We start from the raw sequence: 24,775 nt of genomic DNA, 5'->3' as shown, positions 1-24,775 counted from the left end.
AATCAAAACAGCCTGGTACTGGCACAAAAATAGTCATGTGGACCAATGGAACAGAATAGAAACCTCAAAAATTAATCCATTAATCTATAACCAACCAGTCTTTGACAAATGAGCTAAACAACATGGAGCAATGACAGTCTCTTCAACAAATGGTATTGGGAACATTGGATATCTGTGTGCAGAAGTATGAAACAAGACACCTACTATATGCCCTATGCAAAAATCAACTCACAGTGGGTCAAGGATCTAAATCTAAGACCAGAAACCATCAAATTGCTGAAGGAAGACATCGGGGAAATTCTGCAAGATATTGGCATAGGCAAGGACTTACTGATAAGATCCCACCCAGAAGCACAGATAATAAAAGCAAAAATAGAGAGGGGCGGAGCCAAGATGGCGGAATAGTGAGGGCGCGCACCGATAGTCCGGGAAAATTTAGTTTAATAAAAGGGGAGTTACGGTAGCCTCAGAAAATAGAACCAAAAAAATTGCAGGGGAAACCCTTCTGGATGGAGCAGGCGTGAATCGGAGGACCTACTGGGAGAACAAGGTCGCCCACCGCGCGGAAGCCAAGTCGCGGGACCCAGCCGCAGAAGCCCCAGGGTCTACGCGACAGTGCTCCAAGGGGAGTGCATGCCACACAGACAACAGCGGGGAGACTTGGGACGCTCAGGGCTCCGAGTCCACACATCGGCGCTGGAAGGGGAGGAAGAACCAGGCAGAGCTCTCAGGCCGCACCCATCTCAAGCCTCCAAGGCTCCTCCAACAGCAGGCAGTCCACTTAACACGGACACAGTATAAAAAAAAAAAGAAAAGAAAAAAAAACGCACAGTGACGCAAGAAGAATTAACTATGCCGAGTAACAAACACAGAAATAGAGGGAGCAAGATCAACGATGACACTATGATGCCTCCAAATAAGCAAAACACCCCAAGCCAAGAGTATGAAGATGATGAGATAGAAGAAATGCAAGATACGGATTTCAAAAAATTTATGATAAGAACATTTAGAAGTTTTCAAAAGCAAATCCTTGAACTACAGAAATCCTTAATGGACAAGATTGAAAATCTCTCTCGTGAAAATGAAATTTAAGGAAGAGTCAAAATGAAACTCAGAAACTAGTAGAACAGGAAAGTGTAATAGTCAAGAGAAATCAAAATGAAATGAAGAGCTCAATAGATCAAATGACAAACACATTAGAAAGCCTTAAAAACAGAATGGGTGAAGCAGAAGAGAGAATATCGGACTTAGAAGATAGAGCACAGGAAAACATACAGTCAAACCAAAGAAAAGAAGAGGAAATTAGAAACCTAAAAAATATTGTTGGGAATCTACAGGATACTATTAAAAAAACCAACATTCGAGTTCTAGGAGTTCCTGAAGGCATGGAGAGAGAGAAAGGATTGGAAGGCCTTTTTAGTGAGATACTAGCAGAGAACTTTCCAGGTTTGGAGAAGGACAGAGATATCCTAGTACAGGAAGCTCATAGAACCCCCAATAAACATGACCAAAAGAGATCCTCACCACGACACGTGGTAATTAAACTTACCACAGTGAAACATAAAGAAAAGATCCTAAAATGTGCAAGAGAGAAACGTCAGATTACTCTCAGAGGATCTCCAATCAGACTCACAGCTGACTTCTCATCAGAAACCCTACAAGCTAGGAGGGAATGGCGAGACATAGCACAGGTGCTAAGAGAGAAAAATTGCCAGCCCAGAATATTATGTCCTGCTAAGCTCTCATTTGTGAATGAAGGTGAAATAAAGACCTTTCATAGCAAACAGAAATTGAAAGACTTTGTGGCCACTCGTCCGGCCCTGCAAAAGATACTTAAAGATGTGCTACACTCAGAAATACAGAAACACGGCCATCAATATGAAAGAAGGGAAAGGAAGAACACCTACCAGTAAAAGAGCATGGGAAGCTCAAAGCATATACTAGAAAATATTTCCGGGAAAATGGCAGGGCAAAGTCACTACGTATCAATTGTCACATTGAACATTAATGGTCTGAATTCTTCAGTTAAAAGACACCGTTTGGCTGACTGGCTCACAGAACACAACCCAACTATTTGTTGCCTACAAGAAACACATCTCTCTAACAAAGAGGCATGCAGACTGAAAGTGAAAGGTTGGAAAAAGATATTCCATGCCAACAGAAACCAAAAAAAAGCAGGTGTAGCCATATTAATATCAGACAAAATAAACTTTAATACAAAAACTGTTAAGAGAGACAAAGAGGGACACTATATAATGATTAAGGGTTCAATTCAACAGGAAGATGTAACTATTATAAATGTATATGCACCTAATTACAGGGCACCGGTCTATTTAAAAGATATGTTAAGGGACTTAAAGGGAGATTTAGATTCCAATACAATAGTACTGGGGGACTTCAATACTCCACTCTCAGAAATAGACAGATCATCCGGACAGAAGATCAACAAGGAAACAGCAGATTTAATTGACACTATTGCCCAAATGGATCTAACAGATATCTACAGAACTTTCAACCCTACATCTACAGACTTCACATTCTTCTCAGCAGCACATGGAACCTTCTCTAGGATTGATCACATACTAGGCCATAAAGCAAGTCTCAGCAAATTTAAAAGAATTAGAATCATACCATGCAGCTTCTCAGACCACAGCGGGATGAAGCTGGAAATTAGCAACTCAGGAAACCCTAGAAAGTATGCAAACACATGGAGACTGAACAACATGCTCCTGAATGAACACTGGGTCATTCAAGAAATCAAAAGAGAAATCAAAAACTTTCTGGAAGTAAATGAAGACAACAACACAACATATCAAAACTTATGGGATACAGCAAAAGCAGTATTGAGAGGCAAATTTATAGCAATAGGTGCCTATATCAAGAAATTGGAAAGGTACCAAATAAATGAGCTTTCAGCGCACCTCAAGGACCTAGAAAAACTGCAGCAAACCAAACCCAAATCTAGTAGGAGAAGAGAAATAATTAAAACCAGAGAAGAAATTAACAGGATTGAATCCAAAAAAACATTACAAAAAATCAGCCACGCGAGAAGCTGGTTTTTTGAAAAAATAAACAAAATTGACACCCCATTGGCCCAACTAACTAAAAAAAGAAGAGAAAAGACCCAAATCAATAAAATCAGAGATGAAAAAGGAAACGTAACAACAGACACCACAGAAATAAAAAGAATCATCAGAAATTACTACAAGGACCTGTATGCCAGCAAACAGGAAAACCTATCAGAAATGGATAGATTCCTGGACACATGCAATCTACCAAAATTGAACCATGAAGACATCGAAAACCTAAATAGACCCATAACTGAAACAGAAATTGAAACAGTAATAAAGGCCCTCCCAACAAAGAAAAGCCCAGGACCAGATGGATTCACTGCTGAATTCTACCAGACATTTAAAGAAGAACTAATCCCATTTCTTCTCAAACTATTCAGAACAATCGAAGAAGAGGGAATCCTCCCAAATTCTTTCTATGAAGCCAGCATCACCTTAATCCCTAAGCCAGAGAAAGATGCAGCACTGAAAGAAAATTATAGACCAATATCCCTGATGAACATAGATGCAAAAATCCTCAATAAAATTCTGGCCAATAGAATACAACAACACATCAGGAAAATCATCCACCCAGACCAAGTGGGATTCATCCCTGGTATGCAGGGATGGATTCAACATTCGCAAATCAATCAATGTGATTCACCACATTAACAGACTGCAGAAGAAAAACCATATGATTATCTCAATTGATGCAGAGAAAGCATTTGATAAAATTCAACACCCTTTCATGATGAAAACTCTAAGCAAATTGGGTATAGAAGGAACATTCCTCAATATAATCAAAGCAATTTATAAAAAACCCACAGCCAGCATCCTATTGAATGGGGAAAAGTTGGAAGCATTTCCACTGAAATCTGGCACCAGGCAGGGATGCCCACTCTCACCACTGCTATTTAACATAGTTCTGGAAGTTTTAGCCAGAACCATCAGACAAGAAAAAGAAATCAAAGGAATACAAATCAAGAAGGAAGAAGTCAAACTATCCCTCTTTGCAGACGATATGATTCTGTACTTAGAGGATCCAAAGAACTCTACTAAGAGACTATTGGAACTCATAGAGGAGTTTGGCAAAGTGGCAGGATATAAAATCAATGCACAAAAATCAACAGCCTTTGTATACACAAGTAATGCCATGACTGAGAAAGAACTGCTAAGATCAATCCCATTCACAATAGCTACAAAAACAATCAAATACCTTGGAATAAACTTAACCAAGGACGTTAAAGATCTCTACGATGAAAATTACAAAACCTTAAAGAAAGAAATAGAAGAGGATACCAAAAAATGGAAAAATCTTCCATGCTCATGGATTGGAAGAATCAACATCATCAAAATGTCCATTCTCCCAAAAGCAATTTATAGATTCAATGCAATCCCAATCAAGATACCAAAGACATTCTTCGCAGATCTAGAAAAAATGATGCTGAAATTCATATGGAGGCACAAGAGACCTCGAATAGCTAAAGCAATCTTGTACAACAAAAACAAAGCCGGAGGCATCACAATACCAGATTTCAGGACATACTACAGGGCAGTTGTAATCAAAACAGCATGGTACTGGTACAGAAACAGATGGATAGACCAATGGAACAGAATTGAAACACCAGAAATCAATCCAAACATCTACAGCCAACTTATATTTGATCAAGGATCTAAAACTAATTCCTGGAGCAAGGACAGTCTATTCGATAAATGGTGCTGGGAAAACTGGATTTCCACGTGCAGAAGCATGAAGCAAGACCCCTACCTTACACCTTACACAAAAATCCACTCAACGTGGATTAAAGACCTAAATCTACGTCCTGACACCATTAAGTTATTAGAGAACATTGGAGAAACCCTTCAAGATATTGGCACAGGCAAAGAATTTCTGGAAAAGACCCGGGAGGCACAGACAGTCAAAGCCAAAATCAACTATTGGGATTGCATCAAATTGAGAAGTTTCTGTACTGCAAAATAAACAGTCAGGAGAGTGAAGAGACAACCAACAGAATGGGAAAAAATATTTGCAAACTATGCAACAGATAAAGGGTTAATAACCAGAATCTACAAAGAGATCAAGAAACTCCACAAAAACAAAACCAACAACCCACTTAAGAGATGGGCCAAGGACTTCAATAGACATTTTTCAAAAGAGGAAATCCAAATGGCCAACAGGCACATGAAAAAATGTTCAAGGTCACTAGCAATCAGGGAAATGCAAATCAAAAGCACAATGAGGTTTCACCTCACCCCGGTTAGAATGGCTCACATACAGAAATCTACCAACAACAGATGCTGGTGAGGATGTGGGGAAAAAGGGACACTAACCCACTGTTGGTGGGAATGCAAACTGGTCAAGCCACTATGGAAATCAGTCTGGAGATTCCTCAGAAACCTGAAGATAACCCTACCGTTCGACCCAGCCATCCCACTCCTTGGAATTTACCCAAAGGAGTTTAAATTGATAAAGAAAAAAGCGGTCTGCACCCTAATGTTTATTGCAGCACAATTCACAATAGCCAAGACCTGGAACCAACCTAAATGCCCATCAATGGTAGACTGGATAAAGAAATTATGGGATATGTATTCTTTAGAATACTATACCGCAGTAAGAAACAACGAAATCCAGTCATTTGCAACAAAATGGAGGAATCTGGAACACATCATGCTGAGTGAAGTAAGCCAGTCCCAAAGGGACAAATACCATATGTTCTCCCTGATCGGTGACAACTGACTGAACACCAAAAAGGAAACCTCCTGAAGTGAAATGGACATTATGAGAAATGGTGACTTGATCAGCATAGCCCTGACTGCTAATGGACAACTTAATACATTATCCCTCATAGTATTTTTTTATGTCTGTTCTACTTAATATGACTGGTTTAATTCTGTAATTATCACACAGTTATTCTTAAGTGTTGAAAATTAACTGAAATGTGATCCCTGTTAAACATAAAAGTGGGAATAAGAGAGGGAAGAGATGTATAATTTGGGACATGCTCAAGCTGACTTGCCCCAAATGGTAGAGTTGGAAACATACCAGGGGATTCCAATTCAATCCCATCAAGGTGGCATGTGCCAACGCCATCTCACTAGTCCAAGTGATCAACTTCAGTTCACAATTGATCATAATGAAAGGACTAAGAGTCAAAGGGAGCACATAAACAAGTCTAGTACCTGCTAACACTAACCAATAGAATAAATAAAGGGGAGAGTGATCCAACATGGGAAGTGAGATACTCAGCAGACTCATAGAATGGCGGATGTCCTAAATAGCACTCTGGCCTCAGAATCAGCCCTAAAGGCACTCGGATCTGGCTGAAAAGCCCATGAGAGTATTTCAGGCATGGAAAGCCAAGGCACTCTGGCAAAAAGATCTCTGTGAGTGAGATCCCAGTGGAAAGAACAGGTCTTCAAAGAGGGAGGTGCCTTTCTCTGAAGGGAGGAGAGAACCTCCACTTTGACTATGACCTTATCTAAACAAGATAAGAGTCAGAGAACTCAAGGGGCTTCCATAGCCTTGGAAACTCATGACTGGTGCATAGGGAGATTATTGATGCCATAAACAGGAGTGTCAATTTGTAAAGTCAACAACAGGAGTCACTGTGCACTTACTCCTCATGTAGGATCTCTGTCCTTAATGTGCTGTACACTGAGGCTTAATGCTATAACGAGTACTCAAACAGTATATTTCACTTTGTGTTTCTATGGGGGTGCAAACGATTGAAATCTTTACTTAATGTACACTAAACTGATCTTCTGAAAAAAAAAAAAAAAAAAGAAAGAAATTATCAATTCCCAACTTGACTCTCACTGGGATTAAACATGACAATAGGTCTGATCTGATTTCATCATCATTTAAAAAAAATCATCTATTATTTTTCACTTTATGTTTCTGTGTGGGAACAAACTGTTGAAATCCTTACTTAAGGTATACTAAGCTGATCTTCTGTATATTAAGATAATCGAAAATGATCTTGATGTGAATGGAAGGGGAGAGGGAGTGGGAAAGGGGAGGGTTGTGGGTGGGAGGGACGGTATGGGGGGGAAAGCCATTGTAACCCATGAGTCGTACTTTGGAAATTTATATTCATTAAATAAAAGATAAAAAAAAAGCAAAAATAGACAAATTGGAATACATTAATCTAAGAAGCTTCTGCACAGCAAAAGGAAACAACAAAATAAAGAGGCAACAGAGAGAACAGTAGAAAATATTTGCAAATTATACATCTGATAAATGCATAAGAAGTTTAAGAAATGCAACAACAACAAAACAAACAATCCAGTTAAGAAATTGGCTAGGGATTTTTTTTTAAGATTTATTTATTTGAAAGTCAGAGTTACATAGAGAGAGGAGAGGCAGAGAAAGAGAGAGAGAGAGAGAGGTCTTCCATCTGATGGTTCACTCCCCAATTGGCCACAATGGCCAGAGCTGCACCAATATGAAGCCAGGAGCCAGGAGCTTCCTCTGGGACTCCCATGCGGGTGCAGGGGCCCATGGAGTTGGGCCATCTTCTACTGCAGGCCACAGCAGAGAGCTGGATCAGAAGAGGAGCAGCCGGGACCAGAACTGGAGCCCATATGGGATGCCAGCACTTCAGGCAAGGGTGTTAACCTGTTGTGCCATAGCACCGGCTCCAGCATTTTTCAAAAGATGAAATACAAATGGCCAACAGACACATGAAAGGATGCTCAGGATCACTAGCCATTAGAGAAATGCAAATCAAAACTACAATGAGATTTTACCTCACCCCAGTTAAAATGGCTGTCATCCAAAAACCAAAAAATAACAAATAATGGCAAGGATGTGGGGAAAAAGATTCCCTAATACACTGTTGGTGGGAATGTAAACTAGTGCAACCACTGAGGAAGACAGTATGGAGATTCCTCAGAAATCTGAAAAAAGATCTACCATATGACCCAGCCTCCTTACTCCTGGGAATTTGCCTAAAGGAAATAAAATCAGCATATGAAAGAGTTATCTGTACCCCCATGTTTATATCAGTTCAATTCTAAATAGCTAGGACATGAAATCAATCCATATGCCCATCAACTGATGACTGGATAAAGAAAATGTGGTATATATATATGATGGAATACTATTTAGCCATAAAATAGAATGGAATCCTGTCTTTCATGACAAAATGGATTCTTATGTGAAGCTAATATATGCTTATTGAAATAAGCCAGTCACAGACAGACAAATACATGTTTTGTTTGATTTGTGGTAACAAACGGAGTACAAAAAAGTAATGTATATGAGTGAAATTGACATTTTGATGTTTGATTATTATGTATAGTCTTTGTCTATACTCTTGAGGAACAGTGGTTTTTCTACTTACTACTTGTTGAGTTCTTTATTTAGAAAAGGCTCAAGCTTATGATTATAAAGTAAATTTAAAGTATCCATTGCAAAAATTAAAACAAAAATAAGAAAAGAAGGATAAGGGACGCTGGGATTAAGGGAGGGAAGAAAGGGTATAGTGGGATGTATCATTATGTTCTTAAAAATGTATCTATAAACACATGAAATCTGTTCTTATTAAATAAATTAATTACTTAAAATAAAAAAATTTAAAAAGAACTGGAGGAACAAGACATTCAGAATGGGCCTCACAGAGACCTTGAAATGGGGGTATGCTCGTCTAGCCAAATAATGTGAGCCAAAGAAAGAGTGGTATGAGGTGAGGCCCACATGTATGTTGTTAACAAGTAAGACATTTGTACAATAAGTTCAGCTATAAGCACTTTGTGCATAAAAAATACTGCAAGGCTTGTGGAAAAACATGAGGCTGGCATTGTGATACAGCATGTTAGGCCACAGCTTGCAGTGTTGGCATCCTATATCAAAGTGTCAATTTGAGTCCCAGCTGCTTCACTTCCCATCCAACTTTCTGCTAATGCACATATGAAAACAGTAGAAGATGGCCCAAGTACTTGGGCTCCTGCCACCCATGGGGGATGGGGGAGGGACTGATGCAGTTCCTTGACTCCTGGTTTCAGCCTAACCCAAATCTGTCTGTTGCAGCCGTTTGGGCAGTGAACCAGAAGATGGAAGATCTCTCTTTCTCTCTCCATCTGTCCCTGTTTCTTTCTGTCACTCTGTCCTTTAAATAAATAAACCTTTTAAAAGAAGATTAAATGCTCAACAACTTTGGAAGTGACTCTTAAAACATTGACAGAAACTGTATTAGCCAGGTTTTCATTGCTACCATGAAATACTTGAAGCAATTAACTTTATAAGAAGAAACGACTTATTTAGCTTACAGTTTTGGGGGTTGAAGCCTAAGATCAGTGGCCCCACTGGTTTGGTGTCTTAAGGGCAGCGGATGGCAAAGGCAGAGCTTGTACAAGGGAAGAATTACACGGTAAGCCATGAAGCAGCCCAACTTGAGCTCTTATAATAGCTTTTTCTTGTAAGAACTGCGTTCCAATGGCATGACTCTAGTAATCTAAGCATCTCCCATTAGGTTCACACTCTAAACACCATAATTGGATGATGTTTCCATCATTTTGGTACCACTAACTTGTGACTGAAGTTTCAAGTTCTGCATAAGTTCAGGAGCCAAATCATATTCAAACCATAGAAGCCGTAATTGCAACAGCACAATTTTTCATATTTTTAATGACTAGGTACATAAATACTACAATACAGTATGACATTTACCTTTAAAAGGGCCTGAAGTTTGCTTGTGTGAGACACTTGTAGGTGTCAGAAGGGTTATAGCTGTGAGTTATCATGAAGTGGTGGTGAGAGGCTCATCTTCAATCCAGTGGAAAACGGTAATGCCTGATATCCTGGGTGTGACTCTTGACACACTAAGCCGAGACCACTGTGGACATCTGAGGTGCATGCATGCATTTGGTATGTTCCTATGTGCTCCATTCACCAGGAAAAATTTCTGCACTCATCTAGTGTTGCATATATAAGCAAACATGAAATCATGAAATTTATAATATATTCAAACTGTCCCTTGCTTTTCAAAAGCAAGCATCATAACAAAAGTCACTTTATTCTGTCGGGAAGCCATTGGGAAGCTATAAATAGCAAAGCAACATGATATAATATGTTTTCTTAAAGCTCACTTTAATATTTAAGAATGTTAGTTCATTATGTACTTGAAAATTGCACTTGACTACTGTCTCCCTGGCTGGACCTGTCTGGGATGTTACACCTTGGCTGCAGGGCTCCTGGTTTCTTAACTCCTGACGCTTAATAACTATTTCAACAGGACCTTGTTTTTCTTGCTTCGAAAATAATCATGTTTCAAAAAATTCACAAAAGCAAAGGGAAGATTTAATCACTAAATAAGAGTGCGCATAAGCACTCTTGAGATTTTGGTGTGTGACCTTCCAGATTTATGTATGTGTGTTCATAGTTTTTTAATTTTTTTGTCAAAATGAATTCATCCTTTCCCTATTGTGACCATCTTGTTTCAAAGCATATTATTTTCCTATGCCATTAAATAATCCTGTCCATCTTGTAAAAAAAAAAAAAGAGAGAGAGAGAGAGAACAGATCTTAAATGTTCTCACCACAGGGGATTGAAAGCATGTAAGATGATAACCTCTCATGCAGAATCTACATGCAAAATCTTGGGATAACATCTGTTGAATGAATAAGTGATCATGTTAATAAAGAAGAACCATTCTGAAATTCTAAGAAAAAGTAAAAAATCACCTTGGCTGATCCATGCAGATTGACTACAGATGGGTAGGAATTCCATTTAATGGCCTTGAAAATGACTGAGAGGGTACAGTTTTGGAGTGAAGGTGCTAATGGCAATGACAAGTAGGCAGTTGGACCTATGCTTTCAATCTAAGTGGAAATGTCAGACCTGGAAACAAAATCAGCATCTGGATGGTATTTAATGTATTTAGTACATGAAATAACCTAGGGTAAGTAAAGGGAACAGGCCCTTTCTCATCTACACAAGTATGATTGAAAGGTCCTATGTAGTTCTACTGTAGTTCTACTTGTCCTGTTCTGATTGAATATCTGTTTTCAACACATGGTCACTCCACCATTATAAAGAAAGAAAAAAGAAGAAGTGGAATGAAGAAAGCACTAAAGACTCTAATTCTCTGACCTACAGTATACTTAGGAAATGAAGACATAACTAAGACATAATCAAATTCTTTTATAAGAGTCAGTGCATACACTGCACCTTCCTTCTGTATATAGTCCTTCAACCATTATTCAGTGTGGGCTGTTTTGTGGCTTTTCGATAGAAAGAGAAGCAAACACTGTTGTAGATAAAATACATATGAATGTATGTATATATGTGCTCTCTATATATATATGTTTACTCAATATAAGTAATTTTTTGAGCCTTGAAGCATTTTCTTGGCCATTTATCAACTCCTAAGGAATAACTTTAAGTACCTAAAGTTTCCGAAAGAATAAAACCCAGCAATCTCAAGAAGTAAGTTAGTAAAATGGACTGCTTTCATTCCAGTATAAGAGCTTAATAAAATATAATTATATTGGTCTTAGAATAGTTTCAGAAAATGTACCTTGTTACAGTGCTGTTGTACTCAAGCAGCCAATGTTTCTTGACAACCATTACTACCACTGCTCAGATATGCCTCTTAACCAACCCACGCACTTGGATGACATCTGCTCTATCCTCAGTCACTGCTTCATCTCATCTCAGCTTGCTCTTCATCTTCATTCCTAACTATGGTTCTTTTAAAAAATATTTTGACATATTTTAATAGCTTTTTACCTTCAAAACAGTTCTAGAGTTATAGGAAAAAAGCAAAGACAGTAAAAGTAGTTTTCATATATCCTGTACCAATTTTCACCTTTTGTTGACATCCTACACTAGCTTGACACAAATGACACAATGGATGAACCAATATTGATTGTTATTTATCAATTATTTATTCAAATTTTCTTAGCTTTTACCTAATACCTTTTATCTGGTCCAGGAAGCCACATTACTTTTAGTTGTCATGTTTCACTGGGCTCCTCTTAGCTGTTTCTTAGACTTTCCTTGTTTCTGATGACCTTGACAGTTTTGAGCAGACACTGGTGAGGCATTTTGTAAGATGCCATCCATTGGAATCCATCTGACAATCTTTTTTTATTGGAGATAGGGGCTTGAGGGAGTAAGATCACAGAGGTAAAGTGCCATTTCCATCACATTATATTACGGAAACATGGGTGGGTACTTCAAAAAGTTCACAGAAAATGGGATAAAGATTATGAGTTTATTTTGATTTTAAAAAGTTTGCAAAAATAATATGTAGAAAAATATGTATTATGAAAAACTATGTGTGTATTTCAAAATTGTTTTTGTATCAAAATAAAGTCATACCTATAATTCTGTTTTCCATGAGCTTTTTGAAGCACCCACTTATCATCGCTGATGTTGACCTTGAGCCCCCGGCTGATGAAGTGTTTACTTCCATTCTCCCATAATGGGCTGTTTGGGAGAAAGTCATGACACACAGCCCATACTTAAGGAATAAGGAGTTATGCTCCATCTCTGTGAGGAGAGCACAATGTGGTATATTTTTAGCATACCCACCACCCTCTTTTAATTCTCTTCCTCTGGCATGCCTAGAAAAAGGGACATTATGTCTTCCCTGAGAGTCAGTTGTTTGGAAATGGTACTAGATGGAAGGACAGTCATATGTTGCTAGAGAGTGTAGGCCTGGTATCTAGTGCCAGGTGACAGGATGAGGGCACTTATGTTGGCACAGGTAGCATCACTAATGGCAGTGTATTATATTCAGACTTGGTTCCCTGTCTTTAATCTGAAGACTTTCTCTTTTGCTAGGACAATTTAGTTCCTACCTTGTGGCTCTGACCTTTTCTTCTGTAGCTGCAATCCTGACCTTGGCCTTCTAGGAGAAGCTAGATTCTGGTAATCAGTATCAAGTCAAACCGGCCATGAAGTCTCCCACAAAATAAAATCAACTTTAATTACTGTTCACTCTCTTCTTTTTCCCTGTCTTGGGAACACTCCTATCCCCAGAGACTTAACAGCTTGAAGAGGTGATCCATCTTGCTACTGCCAGTGGTCCCTCCTTCATAGGCACTGGGCTTCTCCTCTTGATTCAAGAATGTTCACAAAGGGGCTGAGCACCATGGCATAGTGAGTAAGGCTGCCACCTGTGATGCCTAACATATGGGCATCTGGTTCGAGTCCTGGCTGCTAGACTTCATAACTAGCTCTCTGCCGTAGCTTAGGAGGGCAATGGGAGATGGCCCAAGTCCTTGGGTCCCTGCACCCACGTCAGTTACCTGGAGGAAGCTCCTGGCTCCTAGCTTCAGATTGGCCAAGCTCCAGCCATTGTAGCCATTTGGGGACTGAGCCAGCAGATGGAAGACCTCTCTCTTTTTCTCTCTCTCTCTCTCTCTCTCTTTCTCTCTCTCTCTCTCTGCCTCTGACTCTCTGCAGCTTTGCCTTTTGAATAGGTATATGAGTCTTCCAAAAAAAAGAACATTCAAAGAAGGCTCTGATTTCTACCACTCACCATAATTGACCTTTGGTAACCAACTTTTTCTAAATTCCTTATCCATGACTTGCACACACCTGTTGGAATATGCTACTTTCTGTTGCTCTGATATTCACTATGTCTTTACTAAATAAAGACACCCATCCACTTAGGGAAATTGAATTCCAGCCCCCATGTCATGGTTCAGACATTGCACCACTACACACTCTGCCCTACTTCTAGGATTAGAGTCTAGATCAAGATTCTAGTTCCTCAATTCTGCTAATTTCTACATGATTTACTCATTCTTGTCTGGTGAGAGTCTAAGCTGACACCATTCTTTACCATTCGGTATTCTCAATTTATTGCCTCAGATATTCTGTCACACTCATCAGATAGTCACATCTTGAACAAGATATGTAGCCTATACCTATTTCTGTCATCACTCCACTGAATTTCTAGTATCCCTTTTCTTGTTGTATCACAAGAATCATACGGTAAAGTCTAGAAGCTGGACTAAACATTGCAGCATGTAATTACTTTTGATAACTGTAATTACTTGTGAAAATTAAAATCATAATCAGATTCAAACTGAATGTTGAGATTCACTGACATGTTTTATAAGGGTGCATAAAATAGTTGCCTGGGAGAAGTCCTTCCTCCAGAGAAGGCCTGTGCAAATGATTTTTCTGCCACATTTTGTTACAATGCTTCATAAGTGATTTTCAATTATCCATACATAAGGAGTGATACCACTTTGATATGTAACCATAAAATAGATTCTTTCCATGTATGATAAATATATTCCATTGTTTTAAAAGTCTATTGTGTAATCAAGAAAACAAAGAGGAAAGTGAATGTAGAAAATATTCTTTTTAGTGTTAACTAAATTTTTTTTACAGGCAGAGTGGACAGTGAGAGAGAGAGAGAGAGAGAGAGAGAGAGAGAAAGGTCTTCCTTTTGCCATTGGTTCACCCTCCAATGGCCACTGCAGCCGGCGTACCGCGCCTATCTGAAGGCAGGAGCCAGGAGCCAGGTGCTTCTCCTGGTCTCCCATGGGGTGCAGGGCCCAAGCACTTGGGCCATCCTCCACTGCACTCCCAGGCCACAGCAGAGAGCTGGCCTGGAAGAGGGGCAACTGGGAAAGAATCCGGTGCCCCGACCGGGACTAGAACCCCATGTGCTGGCGCCGCAAGGCGGAGGATTAGCCTATTGAGCCGTGGCACCGGCCTAACTAAATATTTTAAACAATTTAAACATACCTAATATTATAATGTTGCTACATGATGAAATAGCACACAGTTGTTAAACATGATCTACTGAAATATGCAGGAAATACAGTGATCTAGTTGACAATGTAGGAAATAGAATTGTGAAAAAATAAAATTATAAAACATTTTTAAAGCATGATCCCATTTTGGCAAAAAAAGAAAAAAACACATGTACATGTATATGCAAAAACCAAAGGGTTGGAAATAACATGGAAATGTTAGTAGCAGTTAACTCTTTCTCTTATAATTTCTAATTTTCTACTATGGACATATATAAATTACATAATAGTGTTTTAACTATACCCTGAATTTGTAAACCACCAAATAATAGCATTTACACATCCTCTGTATATAGTAAGACTTTATATTCTTAATTTTAATACTATCCTTAGCTATAATTTACTTCTATGATTTTCAAAATTGAAGGATCATACATTTAGAAAAACAAGAGGCATGCTGAACATATAGAATGCTTCATAAAACTGCTTACATTCAAAAATATGACTATTTCAAAATAAAAATGTCATACACTTAAAGTATCAGCAATGGTCAGTTTTTATTGATATGATTTTGAATAACTTTTTTTATTCTGCTTTGCTTCCCTTTATTATTTTTCAAAATATGCTACCCTTAAAATATAGTTTATAAAGAGAAAACAAGGAAAAAATATTGATATATTCATGTGTCATTATACATGATTTTGGAAATACTGGAAAAACAAAGTAGCTCAGGATAACAGGCTCCATGGACTGCCTTTTTGGTGGAGAAATTGTTCAACTCTATGCCACAAATGGCCCAAAGTAAAAGACTTATTATAAATGCAACTAGATTACAAACTACCTCCATTTTGGGGACATCATCTTAAACAATTGGTACCACCGAAAGCTTCACATACATTGGGACACAGTATATCATGGAAAGAAGTCATAAAGATTTTGAGAAACTTAGAAGCTTTGAGGAATTGATAATTGGATTCAATTTTACCCAATTTACTATGTATTTGTAGTGTTTGACCACCTAGTATTTGACCCTTATCCGTTAAATATAACTAGCATCCATCTTCCTGTAATTTGCCCAGTTTCTACCCCTACAATCTATCAACGTCATATGAATATCAACAGTCTCTGGCTGTCAGAAAGAACTAAGCCTTCTATCTTTGATATATGATTGGGATCTGCTCTATTCAGGGAGACTTCATAAGCTTTCCCAAGAGTAAATCTCTTCTCAAGTTCTTGAACTGACCTCAATAATGTACAAATACAAATGGTTACATAAACACCACAGATGTCCTGTTATTTCCTTAATTTTAGAGTTAGGCTTGGGATGGGCATTATGGCACAATGGGTTAAGCCACCACTTGGGATGCCCAAATCCCATATTGGAGTGCCAGTTCAAGGCCCAACTACTTCTCTTCCCATCCAACTTTCTGCTAATGCATCTTGGGAGGCAGCAGGTAGATTGCCTAAATATTTATTCCCCTGACACCCATGTGGGAGACCAGGATGGAGTTCTGGGCTCCTAGTTTCAGCCTAGCCTATCTCTGGCTATTGCAGCCATTTGAAAATGAATAAGAAGATATCCCCTTCTCTGTTTCTTCTGCTTTTCAAGTAAATAAATACATTTTTTAAAAAAAGAATGCCTCTAATGAAAAATGTACATTTTAGATGAATGGCATTCCTAAAAAACAATGTTTCACGGATATTCATTCAATGTGTCTTAGTTGGAACTAGATTAGTGCCACCAAGTAATAATTTTTATGTAACTGTCATTTGTTTTCTTAATTTCAGTGAACATCCTATGTTCACAGGAATAAGGTTTAGAAGTCCTCTGAAAGTAACCATATAAGACAAAGAAAAGTTTGAGCTTTTCTGGCATCCTGTCCAAAAGGTCAGACTACATGTCCTCCATGAAAGGTACAATTGGAATTAAGAAATAGCATCCTAGAATAAGATGGCAAGAGAGGAAACAAGTCCAATGAGAGGATTAGAGAGAGCAAATATTAAAATAACACTTATAATCCATGTTGGAAGAAGGAAAAATCAAGATTAACATCACAAATTGAAAACATGAGAAAGAGGACAAAATTGAGACATATTCTCACAGAGAAAAATGATAAAGAAATGAAAACCAACAAGGACAAAGGAGAAAGAGTCAACTTAAGAATTATATTTTTGGGGCCAGTGCTGTGGCATAGTGGGTAAAGCCACCACTTGCAGTGCCGGCATCCCACATGGGCACCAATTTGAGATCTGGATGCTCCTCTTCCAATCCAGCTCTTTGCTATGGCCTGGGAAAGCAGCAGAAGATGACCCAAGTGCTTGGACCCCTGCACACAAGTGGAAGACCTGGAAGAAGCTCCTGGCTCCTGGCTTTGGATCAGCTCAGCTCTGGCCATTGCAACCATTTGGAGAGTGAACCAAAACCAGCGAATGAAGATTCTTTCTCTCTCTCTCTCTCTCTCTCTCTCTCTCTCTCTGCCTCTGCTTTTCTGTAACTCCGCTTGTCAAATAAATAAATAAATCTTAATAAAGAAGAAAATAATTATTTCTTTTTCTCAGGAAGAGCCTGAAAACATTCAAACATATAATTAGAGAATTCTCTAAATGTTTAAAAAGAATTTTAGGGTCACAGATTAAAACAGTTCACTACATTCTGGGGAGAACCAACCAAAAGAAATCCATAAGTAGAGACATCTGATAAATTTTTACAGATTTAGTGACTGATTTGAAAAATGGAGTGACAGAGAAAATGGGACAGACACAGAGAGATGGAGAGAGAGATCTTCCATCATATCATTCATCCCCCAAATACTCACAAAACCCCATACTATACCAGGCCAAAGTTAAATGAAATTAAAAAAGAAGAAAAAATCTTATAAATTTCCAGGTAGATGGGGAGATTCGAAGGAAAGTAAGTTACAGAGATTGATCTCATTTTTTTCTTCTACGGTGCTAAATAGAAGAGAATCATTTACAGCTTTTAAACAAAAGCAAGTTTTATATCCAACCAAATTGTTTTTCATGGGGGGAATACAATAAAAAGACTTTCATAGACACACTCAGACCTTGAGAAACATTTTTCAAATAACCTTTCCAGAGAAAAATAAATCAAAGCAGTAAACATTGCTCTCAAGAAATCATAGATTAAAAGACTGATGAATTCTTGCAGGAATTAAGGTTCAAATCCAAGAATTTAGCTGGATATGAAGTGTTCAAGAGGTTTCTGGCGCCAGCGCCGCAGCTCAACAGGCTCATCCTCCGCCTAGCAGTGCCGGCACACCAGGTTCTAGTCCCGGTCGGGGCGCCGGATTCTGTCCCGGTTGCCCCTCTTCCAGGCCAGCTCTCTGCTATGGAAGATGGCCCAAGTGCTTGGGCCCTGCACCACATGGGAGACCAGGAGAAGCACCTGGCTCCTGGCTTCGGATCAGCGCAGTGCGCCTGCCGCAGCGCGCCAGCCGTGGCGGCCATTGGAGGGTGAACCAACAGCAAATGGAAGACCTTTCTCTCTGTCTCTCTCTCTCTCACTGTCCACTCTGCCTGTCAAAAAAAAAAAAAAAAAGGCTTCTGCCCTCTCTTGGGTAAATCTTGATCCTCCTGTCCCTGAGTTCCTCTTTATTTGTTCATTAAACAAAAAAATGCTTAAGCATCTTCTTTGTGCCTGGCACTGAGTTGGGCCCTAAAGATAAATAAGATCATTTTAATCACTTCTCCAAAAAATAAACCTGTAGTCTAATTTTTTCACTTCTATTCCTTTCCCAGCAGAAAATATAATTCTTGGGTCACATTCTTCATCCCAAATTAAGTAGGAATCACTTTCCATATATGACATCTGCTTAAAACAATAACAGGTATTATTATGGCCCAGCATTTTAAGAATAGTTTAATTATTTTATAGTAGGGACCCTGTGCCACAATTATTATCATACAAAAGGTCTTTTATTTCCCCTTCACAAAAACAGATTTTCACAGAGCAACATAGTAGCCATTCTCATTGCAACCAAACTCAAATATTGATTTTCTCCCACTTCAAAAATGACATTTAATGAGAAGAATCATTTGGACTTTGTAATTGGAAAAAAAGTACAGAGGATATTATTTGTCACCAAGTCCACTTTTATATTGGCTTATTTTTAAGACTTGGGCTGCTTTTGTGTTGACTGTACTTTAAAATTAATTCATATACCAAGTAAGTACTTGAAAACATTTGTATTGTTCAGCTTTGTGTCACTATATGAAATACCAGAGGCAAGCCATTTATAAAGTAAAAAGAGGACTATTTAGCTTACATTTTGGAGATTCAAAGTCCAAACTTCATAGGAGAGTCTTTGATCCCAGCAAGGGTCCATGGTGGATAGCAGATGGCAAAGTGTGCACAAAGGAAAGATCCTATGGTGAACTGGAAGCAGAGAACACCAGCGAGCCCAGGCTCAGGTTTTGTAACACTCCTCTCTTGCAAATTATCTTCTCATCCAATGACCTAAAGACCTCCCACTAGGCCCCAACTCCTACAGATTCCACTGATTCCTAATAGCACCACCCTGTTGACCAAACCTTTAATACACAAACCTTCAGAGAATATCCATACTAATATTCAAACCACAGAAATACTTGTGGAGGGTATAGAAGGCCTTAACTAAACTTGGCTTCATTGCTCCCTTAATTCAGTATCCTTCCCCTTATAAAATAAGAACTTGGTCCCAAGATCTGAAATATGTTAATTTAATTTTCTTTCCCTTTCCCAAGCTTGAATTGCAGGTAGTTCAGACCTATACATATGAAATAAAAATACCAGAATATTATCTAATGAAATATTCCAACAGTTCTATAAAATTAATACGGCAAAAAGGCAAGGGTTAAATTCAAAATTTAATTCAACTTCTCAAATTCCTTTGCTAATTAGATCCATTAGACTGCTCAAAATTTTTTGTGTGCAAAAAACTCAGGTTTATAAATTATGCCTGATCTACTCAAAGTGAAATAGTCTGTTGTCATTAAAGACTAGAACTTAGAACATTCTGGAATTTCAGGACACTGGTTAGTTGTGAGGGCAATGGCAATAGTTAGAATTTCATCAGAGAAGCACACCACTAGGAAATGCATATAAAATACATTTACAGTAGGGATTTGTACCTACACAAGTGTGCAACATGGTTAAGCAATCTCTGTGAGTCTGTTGTCTCTGGGTTTGCTATCTGAAGCCCACAGGGCCAGTAGTACAGAAAGGAAGAGGGACACAATGTGGGGAAAGCAAGAACAAAACAGAACCTGCCTGCTGTCAGGCTAGAATTTTATGCTACTTAGAGGCAAATGGGGTAGTCTTCTACAGTTTCATGTAGACTCCTGGGTTAGAGATAAAGTACTTTGGTACTCAAAGCACAGCAATAACATGGACTATCATGTTTGACATGGTACTGCTTGAACTCAATTCCTATGAGGACTATGCAGAGTACCAGATGGATGCAGTGCTGTGGTGTAGTGGGTAAAGCCCCTGGCCTGCAGTGCCAGCATCCCATATAGGTGCCAGTTCAAGTCACAGATGCTCCACTTCCTATCCAGCTCTCTTTGATAGCCTGGGAAAGCAGAAGATGGCCCAAGTCCTTGGGCCCCTGAACCCACGTGGAAGACCCAGAGGAAGCTCCTGGCTCCTGGCTTTGGATCAGCTCAGCTCCGGCCATTGCAGCCATCTGGGGAGTGAACAAGCAGATGGCAGACCTCTCTCTCTCTCTCTCTTCCTCTGCCTCTCTGCAATTCTGCCTTGCAAATAAATAAATCTTTAAAAAAAAATAGATGAATGCTGCACATGCAATGAGTTTGCATGACAGCTGACAAACCCTGAGTTTTCAGAATCCACTTATATAGTTAGTAGTAAGCAAGCCTGCTTTTGTCCCAGCAGAATATCTTAACTCACAGTCAAGTTGCTTGCTTTAAACACAACCCTGAAGAATATCCATGTTTATTTAAACTGGCACACACATTAAGAACTTGGGCAGATGCAGAGAGCTCATGGGGAATTGTGTCTCCCAATACCTGTGAGGCTGAACTGAAATCCATAACAAAAGCTGGAATGGAATCTGCCTCTGGCTCCCTCCATTTCCAAGTCTCCAACTTTGATGATGGATATGTCCTTCAGGAGACACCAAATGCCTTTCATCACAAAGTGAAATACACATCTGGTCCAGGATGAAGGAAAGGAAAGGACGAAGGAAAATGAGGCAGAAGATATATTTGATATAGAGCAAATTTCTATACAATGCCAACCAGCTAAGCCAGCAGGTAAACAACAGCATGCATTACTACAACAGTGATTCAGTAAATTTCAGAGCAGAAAATGCAAGATGACTTCTGCTCCACTTCAGCCTTTGCAAATTTGTACAAAACATCTCTCTCATGATCCATGCCAACCCAGAACTATCTAGGAAAGGATAATTTCAGCTTAGCTAAGTTAGCCTAATATAGTCCATAACAAATGGCTTCTGTGTTACCTCCTCCATATCTGTTAAGCCTCACTGGCCGTCTTCTGGCAACAAGTCTCATATCACTCTCTTTTCATAGAGGACATGGCTGAGAACTAAAGGAATAATCCAAACAAACAGCCATGTTGTTTCAAGGGTCCCCAAGACTACCCTCTGATTCAGTGATCTCTAGGAAAACTCAACAGATCTTAGCATATAGTGAAGCTAGGAGTTATTATAGCAAAAAGATACAAAGCAAAAACACAAAAGGAAAAAACCTGGGAGCAAAGTCCATATGAAACACACAGGCTTCTGAGAATCCTCTCCCAGTAGAATCTGACAGAATGCATTTAATTTCCCTAGGAATGAGTTAAAGAAAACTCATTAGAAACAACTTCCCAAGGTTATTATTGGGGGCTGGTCACATAGGCACTGTCTGCCAAACACTTACCAAAATTTCAGAGACCCAGAAGGAAAGCAGGTGTTCTGGGCAAACCAAATTGTTCAGTTTAGGTGCAGTGAGCCACCCTTAACCAGTTCTAGGATCAGAAGGAGTCATCTCGAAACCCAAATCCCCAAATGCCATCCAAAGACCAACCCTTCAAGAAGGCCTTGCTGTACCACACATTGTGCTACAGCAATCACTACACTACAACTCTTACTTTGTTCTCTTTATATGCATCTAGAAATATTATATTCTATTTCTTTAAAACTCATGAGAAGAAGAGGGGAGACATTCAGGAGAAAGTGGGGGTTTTGGGTGTCAGCAGCCAGCAGGCATTTGGGCGAGAGGGGGTCAGCAGCTGGGCTGTGACTGCTAGCGAGGGACTCAAGGTGTGCACCTGTGAGGGAAGAGGGGAAAGAGAGAAGGGTGCCTCAGAGGTGACATTCTCTCAACCTGCGAGCTTTCTTCCTGGGGCGCCATAAACGCCCCCCAATTTCCCAGCTGCTAAAGGAAGAGAAGGAAGATCTTAGCAAAGCAATGTCTCAAGAAGGTGCTTCTCAGTTCCAAGAAGTCATTCGACAAGAGCTAGAGTTATCAGTGAAGAAGGAACTAGAAAAAATATTCACAACAGCACCAGCACAGGAGTTTGAGCACAGTAAAAAAGATCTTGATGGATTTCGGAATAGATTTTGGCAAGAAAAGGGACCTTCTGTGGATTGGGGAAAAATTCAGAGACCTCCAGAAGATTCGATTCAACCCTATGAAAAGATAAAAGCTAGAGGCTTGCCTGATAATATATCTTCTGTGTTGAACAAACTGGTGGTGGTAAAACTCAATGGTGGTTTGGGAACCAGCATGGGTTGCAAAGGCCCTAAAAGTCTGATTGGCGTGAGGAATGAGAATACCTTTTTGGATCTGACTGTTCAGCAAATTGAACATTTGAACAAAACCTATAATACAGACGTTCCTCTTGTTTTAATGAACTCTTTTAACACAGATGAAGATACGAAAAAAATACTACAGAAGTATAATCATTGTCGTGTGAAAATCTACACTTTCAATCAAAGCAGGTACCCAAGGATTAATAAAGAATCTTTACTTCCTGTGGCAAAAGATGTATCTTATTCAGGGGAAAATACAGAAGCTTGGTACCCACCAGGTCATGGTGATATATACGCCAGTTTCTACAACTCTGGTTTGCTGGATACCTTTATAGGAGAAGGCAAAGAGTATATTTTTGTGTCTAACATAGATAATCTGGGTGCCACAGTGGATCTTTATATTCTTAATCATCTAATGAATTCACCCAATGGAAAATGCTGTGAATTTGTCATGGAAGTCACAAATAAAACTCGTGCAGATGTAAAGGGTGGGACACTCACTCAGTATGAAGGCAAACTGAGACTGGTGGAAATCGCTCAAGTGCCAAAAGCACATGTTGATGAGTTCAAGTCTGTATCAAAATTCAAAATATTTAATACAAACAACCTATGGATTTCTCTTGCAGCAGTTAAAAGACTGCAGGAGCAGAATGCCATTGACATGGAAATCATTGTGAATCCAAAGACTTTGGATGGAGGCCTGAATGTCATTCAGTTAGAAACTGCAGTAGGAGCTGCCATTAAAAGTTTTGAGAATTCTCTAGGTATTAATGTTCCAAGGAGCCGTTTTCTGCCTGTCAAAACCACGTCAGATCTTTTGCTTGTGATGTCAAACCTCTATAGCCTTAATGCAGGATCTTTGACAATGAGTGAAAAACGGGAATTTCCTACAGTGCCCTTGGTTAAATTAGGCAGTTCTTTTACAAAGGTTCAAGATTATCTACGAAGATTTGAAAGTATACCAGATATGCTTGAATTGGATCACCTCACCATTTCAGGAGATGTGACATTTGGCAAGAATGTGTCATTAAAGGGAACGGTTATCATCATTGCAAACCACGGTGACAGAATTGACATCCCACCTGGAGCAGTATTAGAGAACAAAATTGTATCTGGAAACCTTCGCATCTTGGACCACTGAAATGAAAAATATGTACACTTTATACTAATTATGGGCTAAATAGTTTCTTACAATGAAGTATCCTCTAGGATTCTAAAATAGGCAGGTACCACACTATGTTACTGTACCCTACAGTGTTTATTTTTAAACAAGAGTTTTCTTCAGGATGCTTTTAGTCTAAGAAAAGCACAGATGAAGCAATACTTTCCTTCTTTGAAGAGGATCCTGAAAGTTAGTTGATCTTAAAGTGCAATATTGTTTATCTTAAAACTGGGGCAGCTCTGCTGGAAATATTTTAACAGAAGCCTCAATGATGGTCACTTTGATTGCTTGTGATTTCAAAAATAAAGTGGTGAAGCTTAAAAAAAAAAAAAAAAAACTCATGAGAAGAAAGCAGCTTTTCCCACTGCAGAGAATTTTTCTCTAAGCTTCCCTCTTAAATTCCTCTCTAGCGTTCACTCGGCCTGACTGTGGGGAGGTGGAATCAGTTAACTGATTGCTAAATTGGTGTGCTTGACTCAGACCACTCTTGGAATTGTTCTGGCTTCAGGGCACTCATATTCCCCTGATGTTCCAGGGTCCCTGACTGTAAGGGAGGTCTACTCCAGCTAATACCACTGATACTTCTACCTAAATTCTGGGGATCAATACTAGCACATCTCCACGGCAGACTAGGGGGCCCTATCCCAGCAATAAAAATAAGCTCATTTGTCTTGTTTTTGTGTTCATTCATTAACTTGATTAGAACTGAGTGAGCGGCCGGCGCCATGGCTCACTAGGCTAATCCTCTGCCTGCGGCACTGGCACCCCAGGTTCTAGTCCTGGATGGGGCGCTGGATTCTGTCCCAGTTGCCCCTCTTCTAGTCCAGCTCTCTGCTCTGGCCCGGGAGTGCAGTGGAGGATGGCCCAAGTACTTGGGCCCTGCACCCCATGGGAGACCAGGAGAAGCACCTGGCTCCTGGCTTTGAATCAGCATGGTGCGCCGGCTGCAGCAGCCATTAGGGGGTGAACCAATGGAAAAGGAAGACCTTTCTCCCTGTCTCTCTCTCTCACTGTCTACTGTGCCTGTCAAAAAAAAAAAAAAAAAAGAACTGAGTGAGCAAGAA

The 24,775-nt window shown here is 39.4% G+C and overlaps 1 pseudogene; it reads left to right on the top strand.

Annotated features, from left to right (window-relative positions):
- The first annotated feature begins 21,954 nt into the window (after positions 1-21,954).
- Positions 21,955-24,048, top strand: LOC100342649 (UTP--glucose-1-phosphate uridylyltransferase pseudogene; annotated as a pseudogene).
- The last annotated feature ends 727 nt before the right edge of the window (positions 24,049-24,775 follow it).

Source organism: Oryctolagus cuniculus, chromosome 8 (assembly GCF_964237555.1).
Source record: "Oryctolagus cuniculus chromosome 8, mOryCun1.1, whole genome shotgun sequence".
Lineage (NCBI taxonomy): Eukaryota > Metazoa > Chordata > Mammalia > Lagomorpha > Leporidae > Oryctolagus > Oryctolagus cuniculus.
This window is presented reverse-complemented; position numbering and strand designations above follow the sequence as displayed.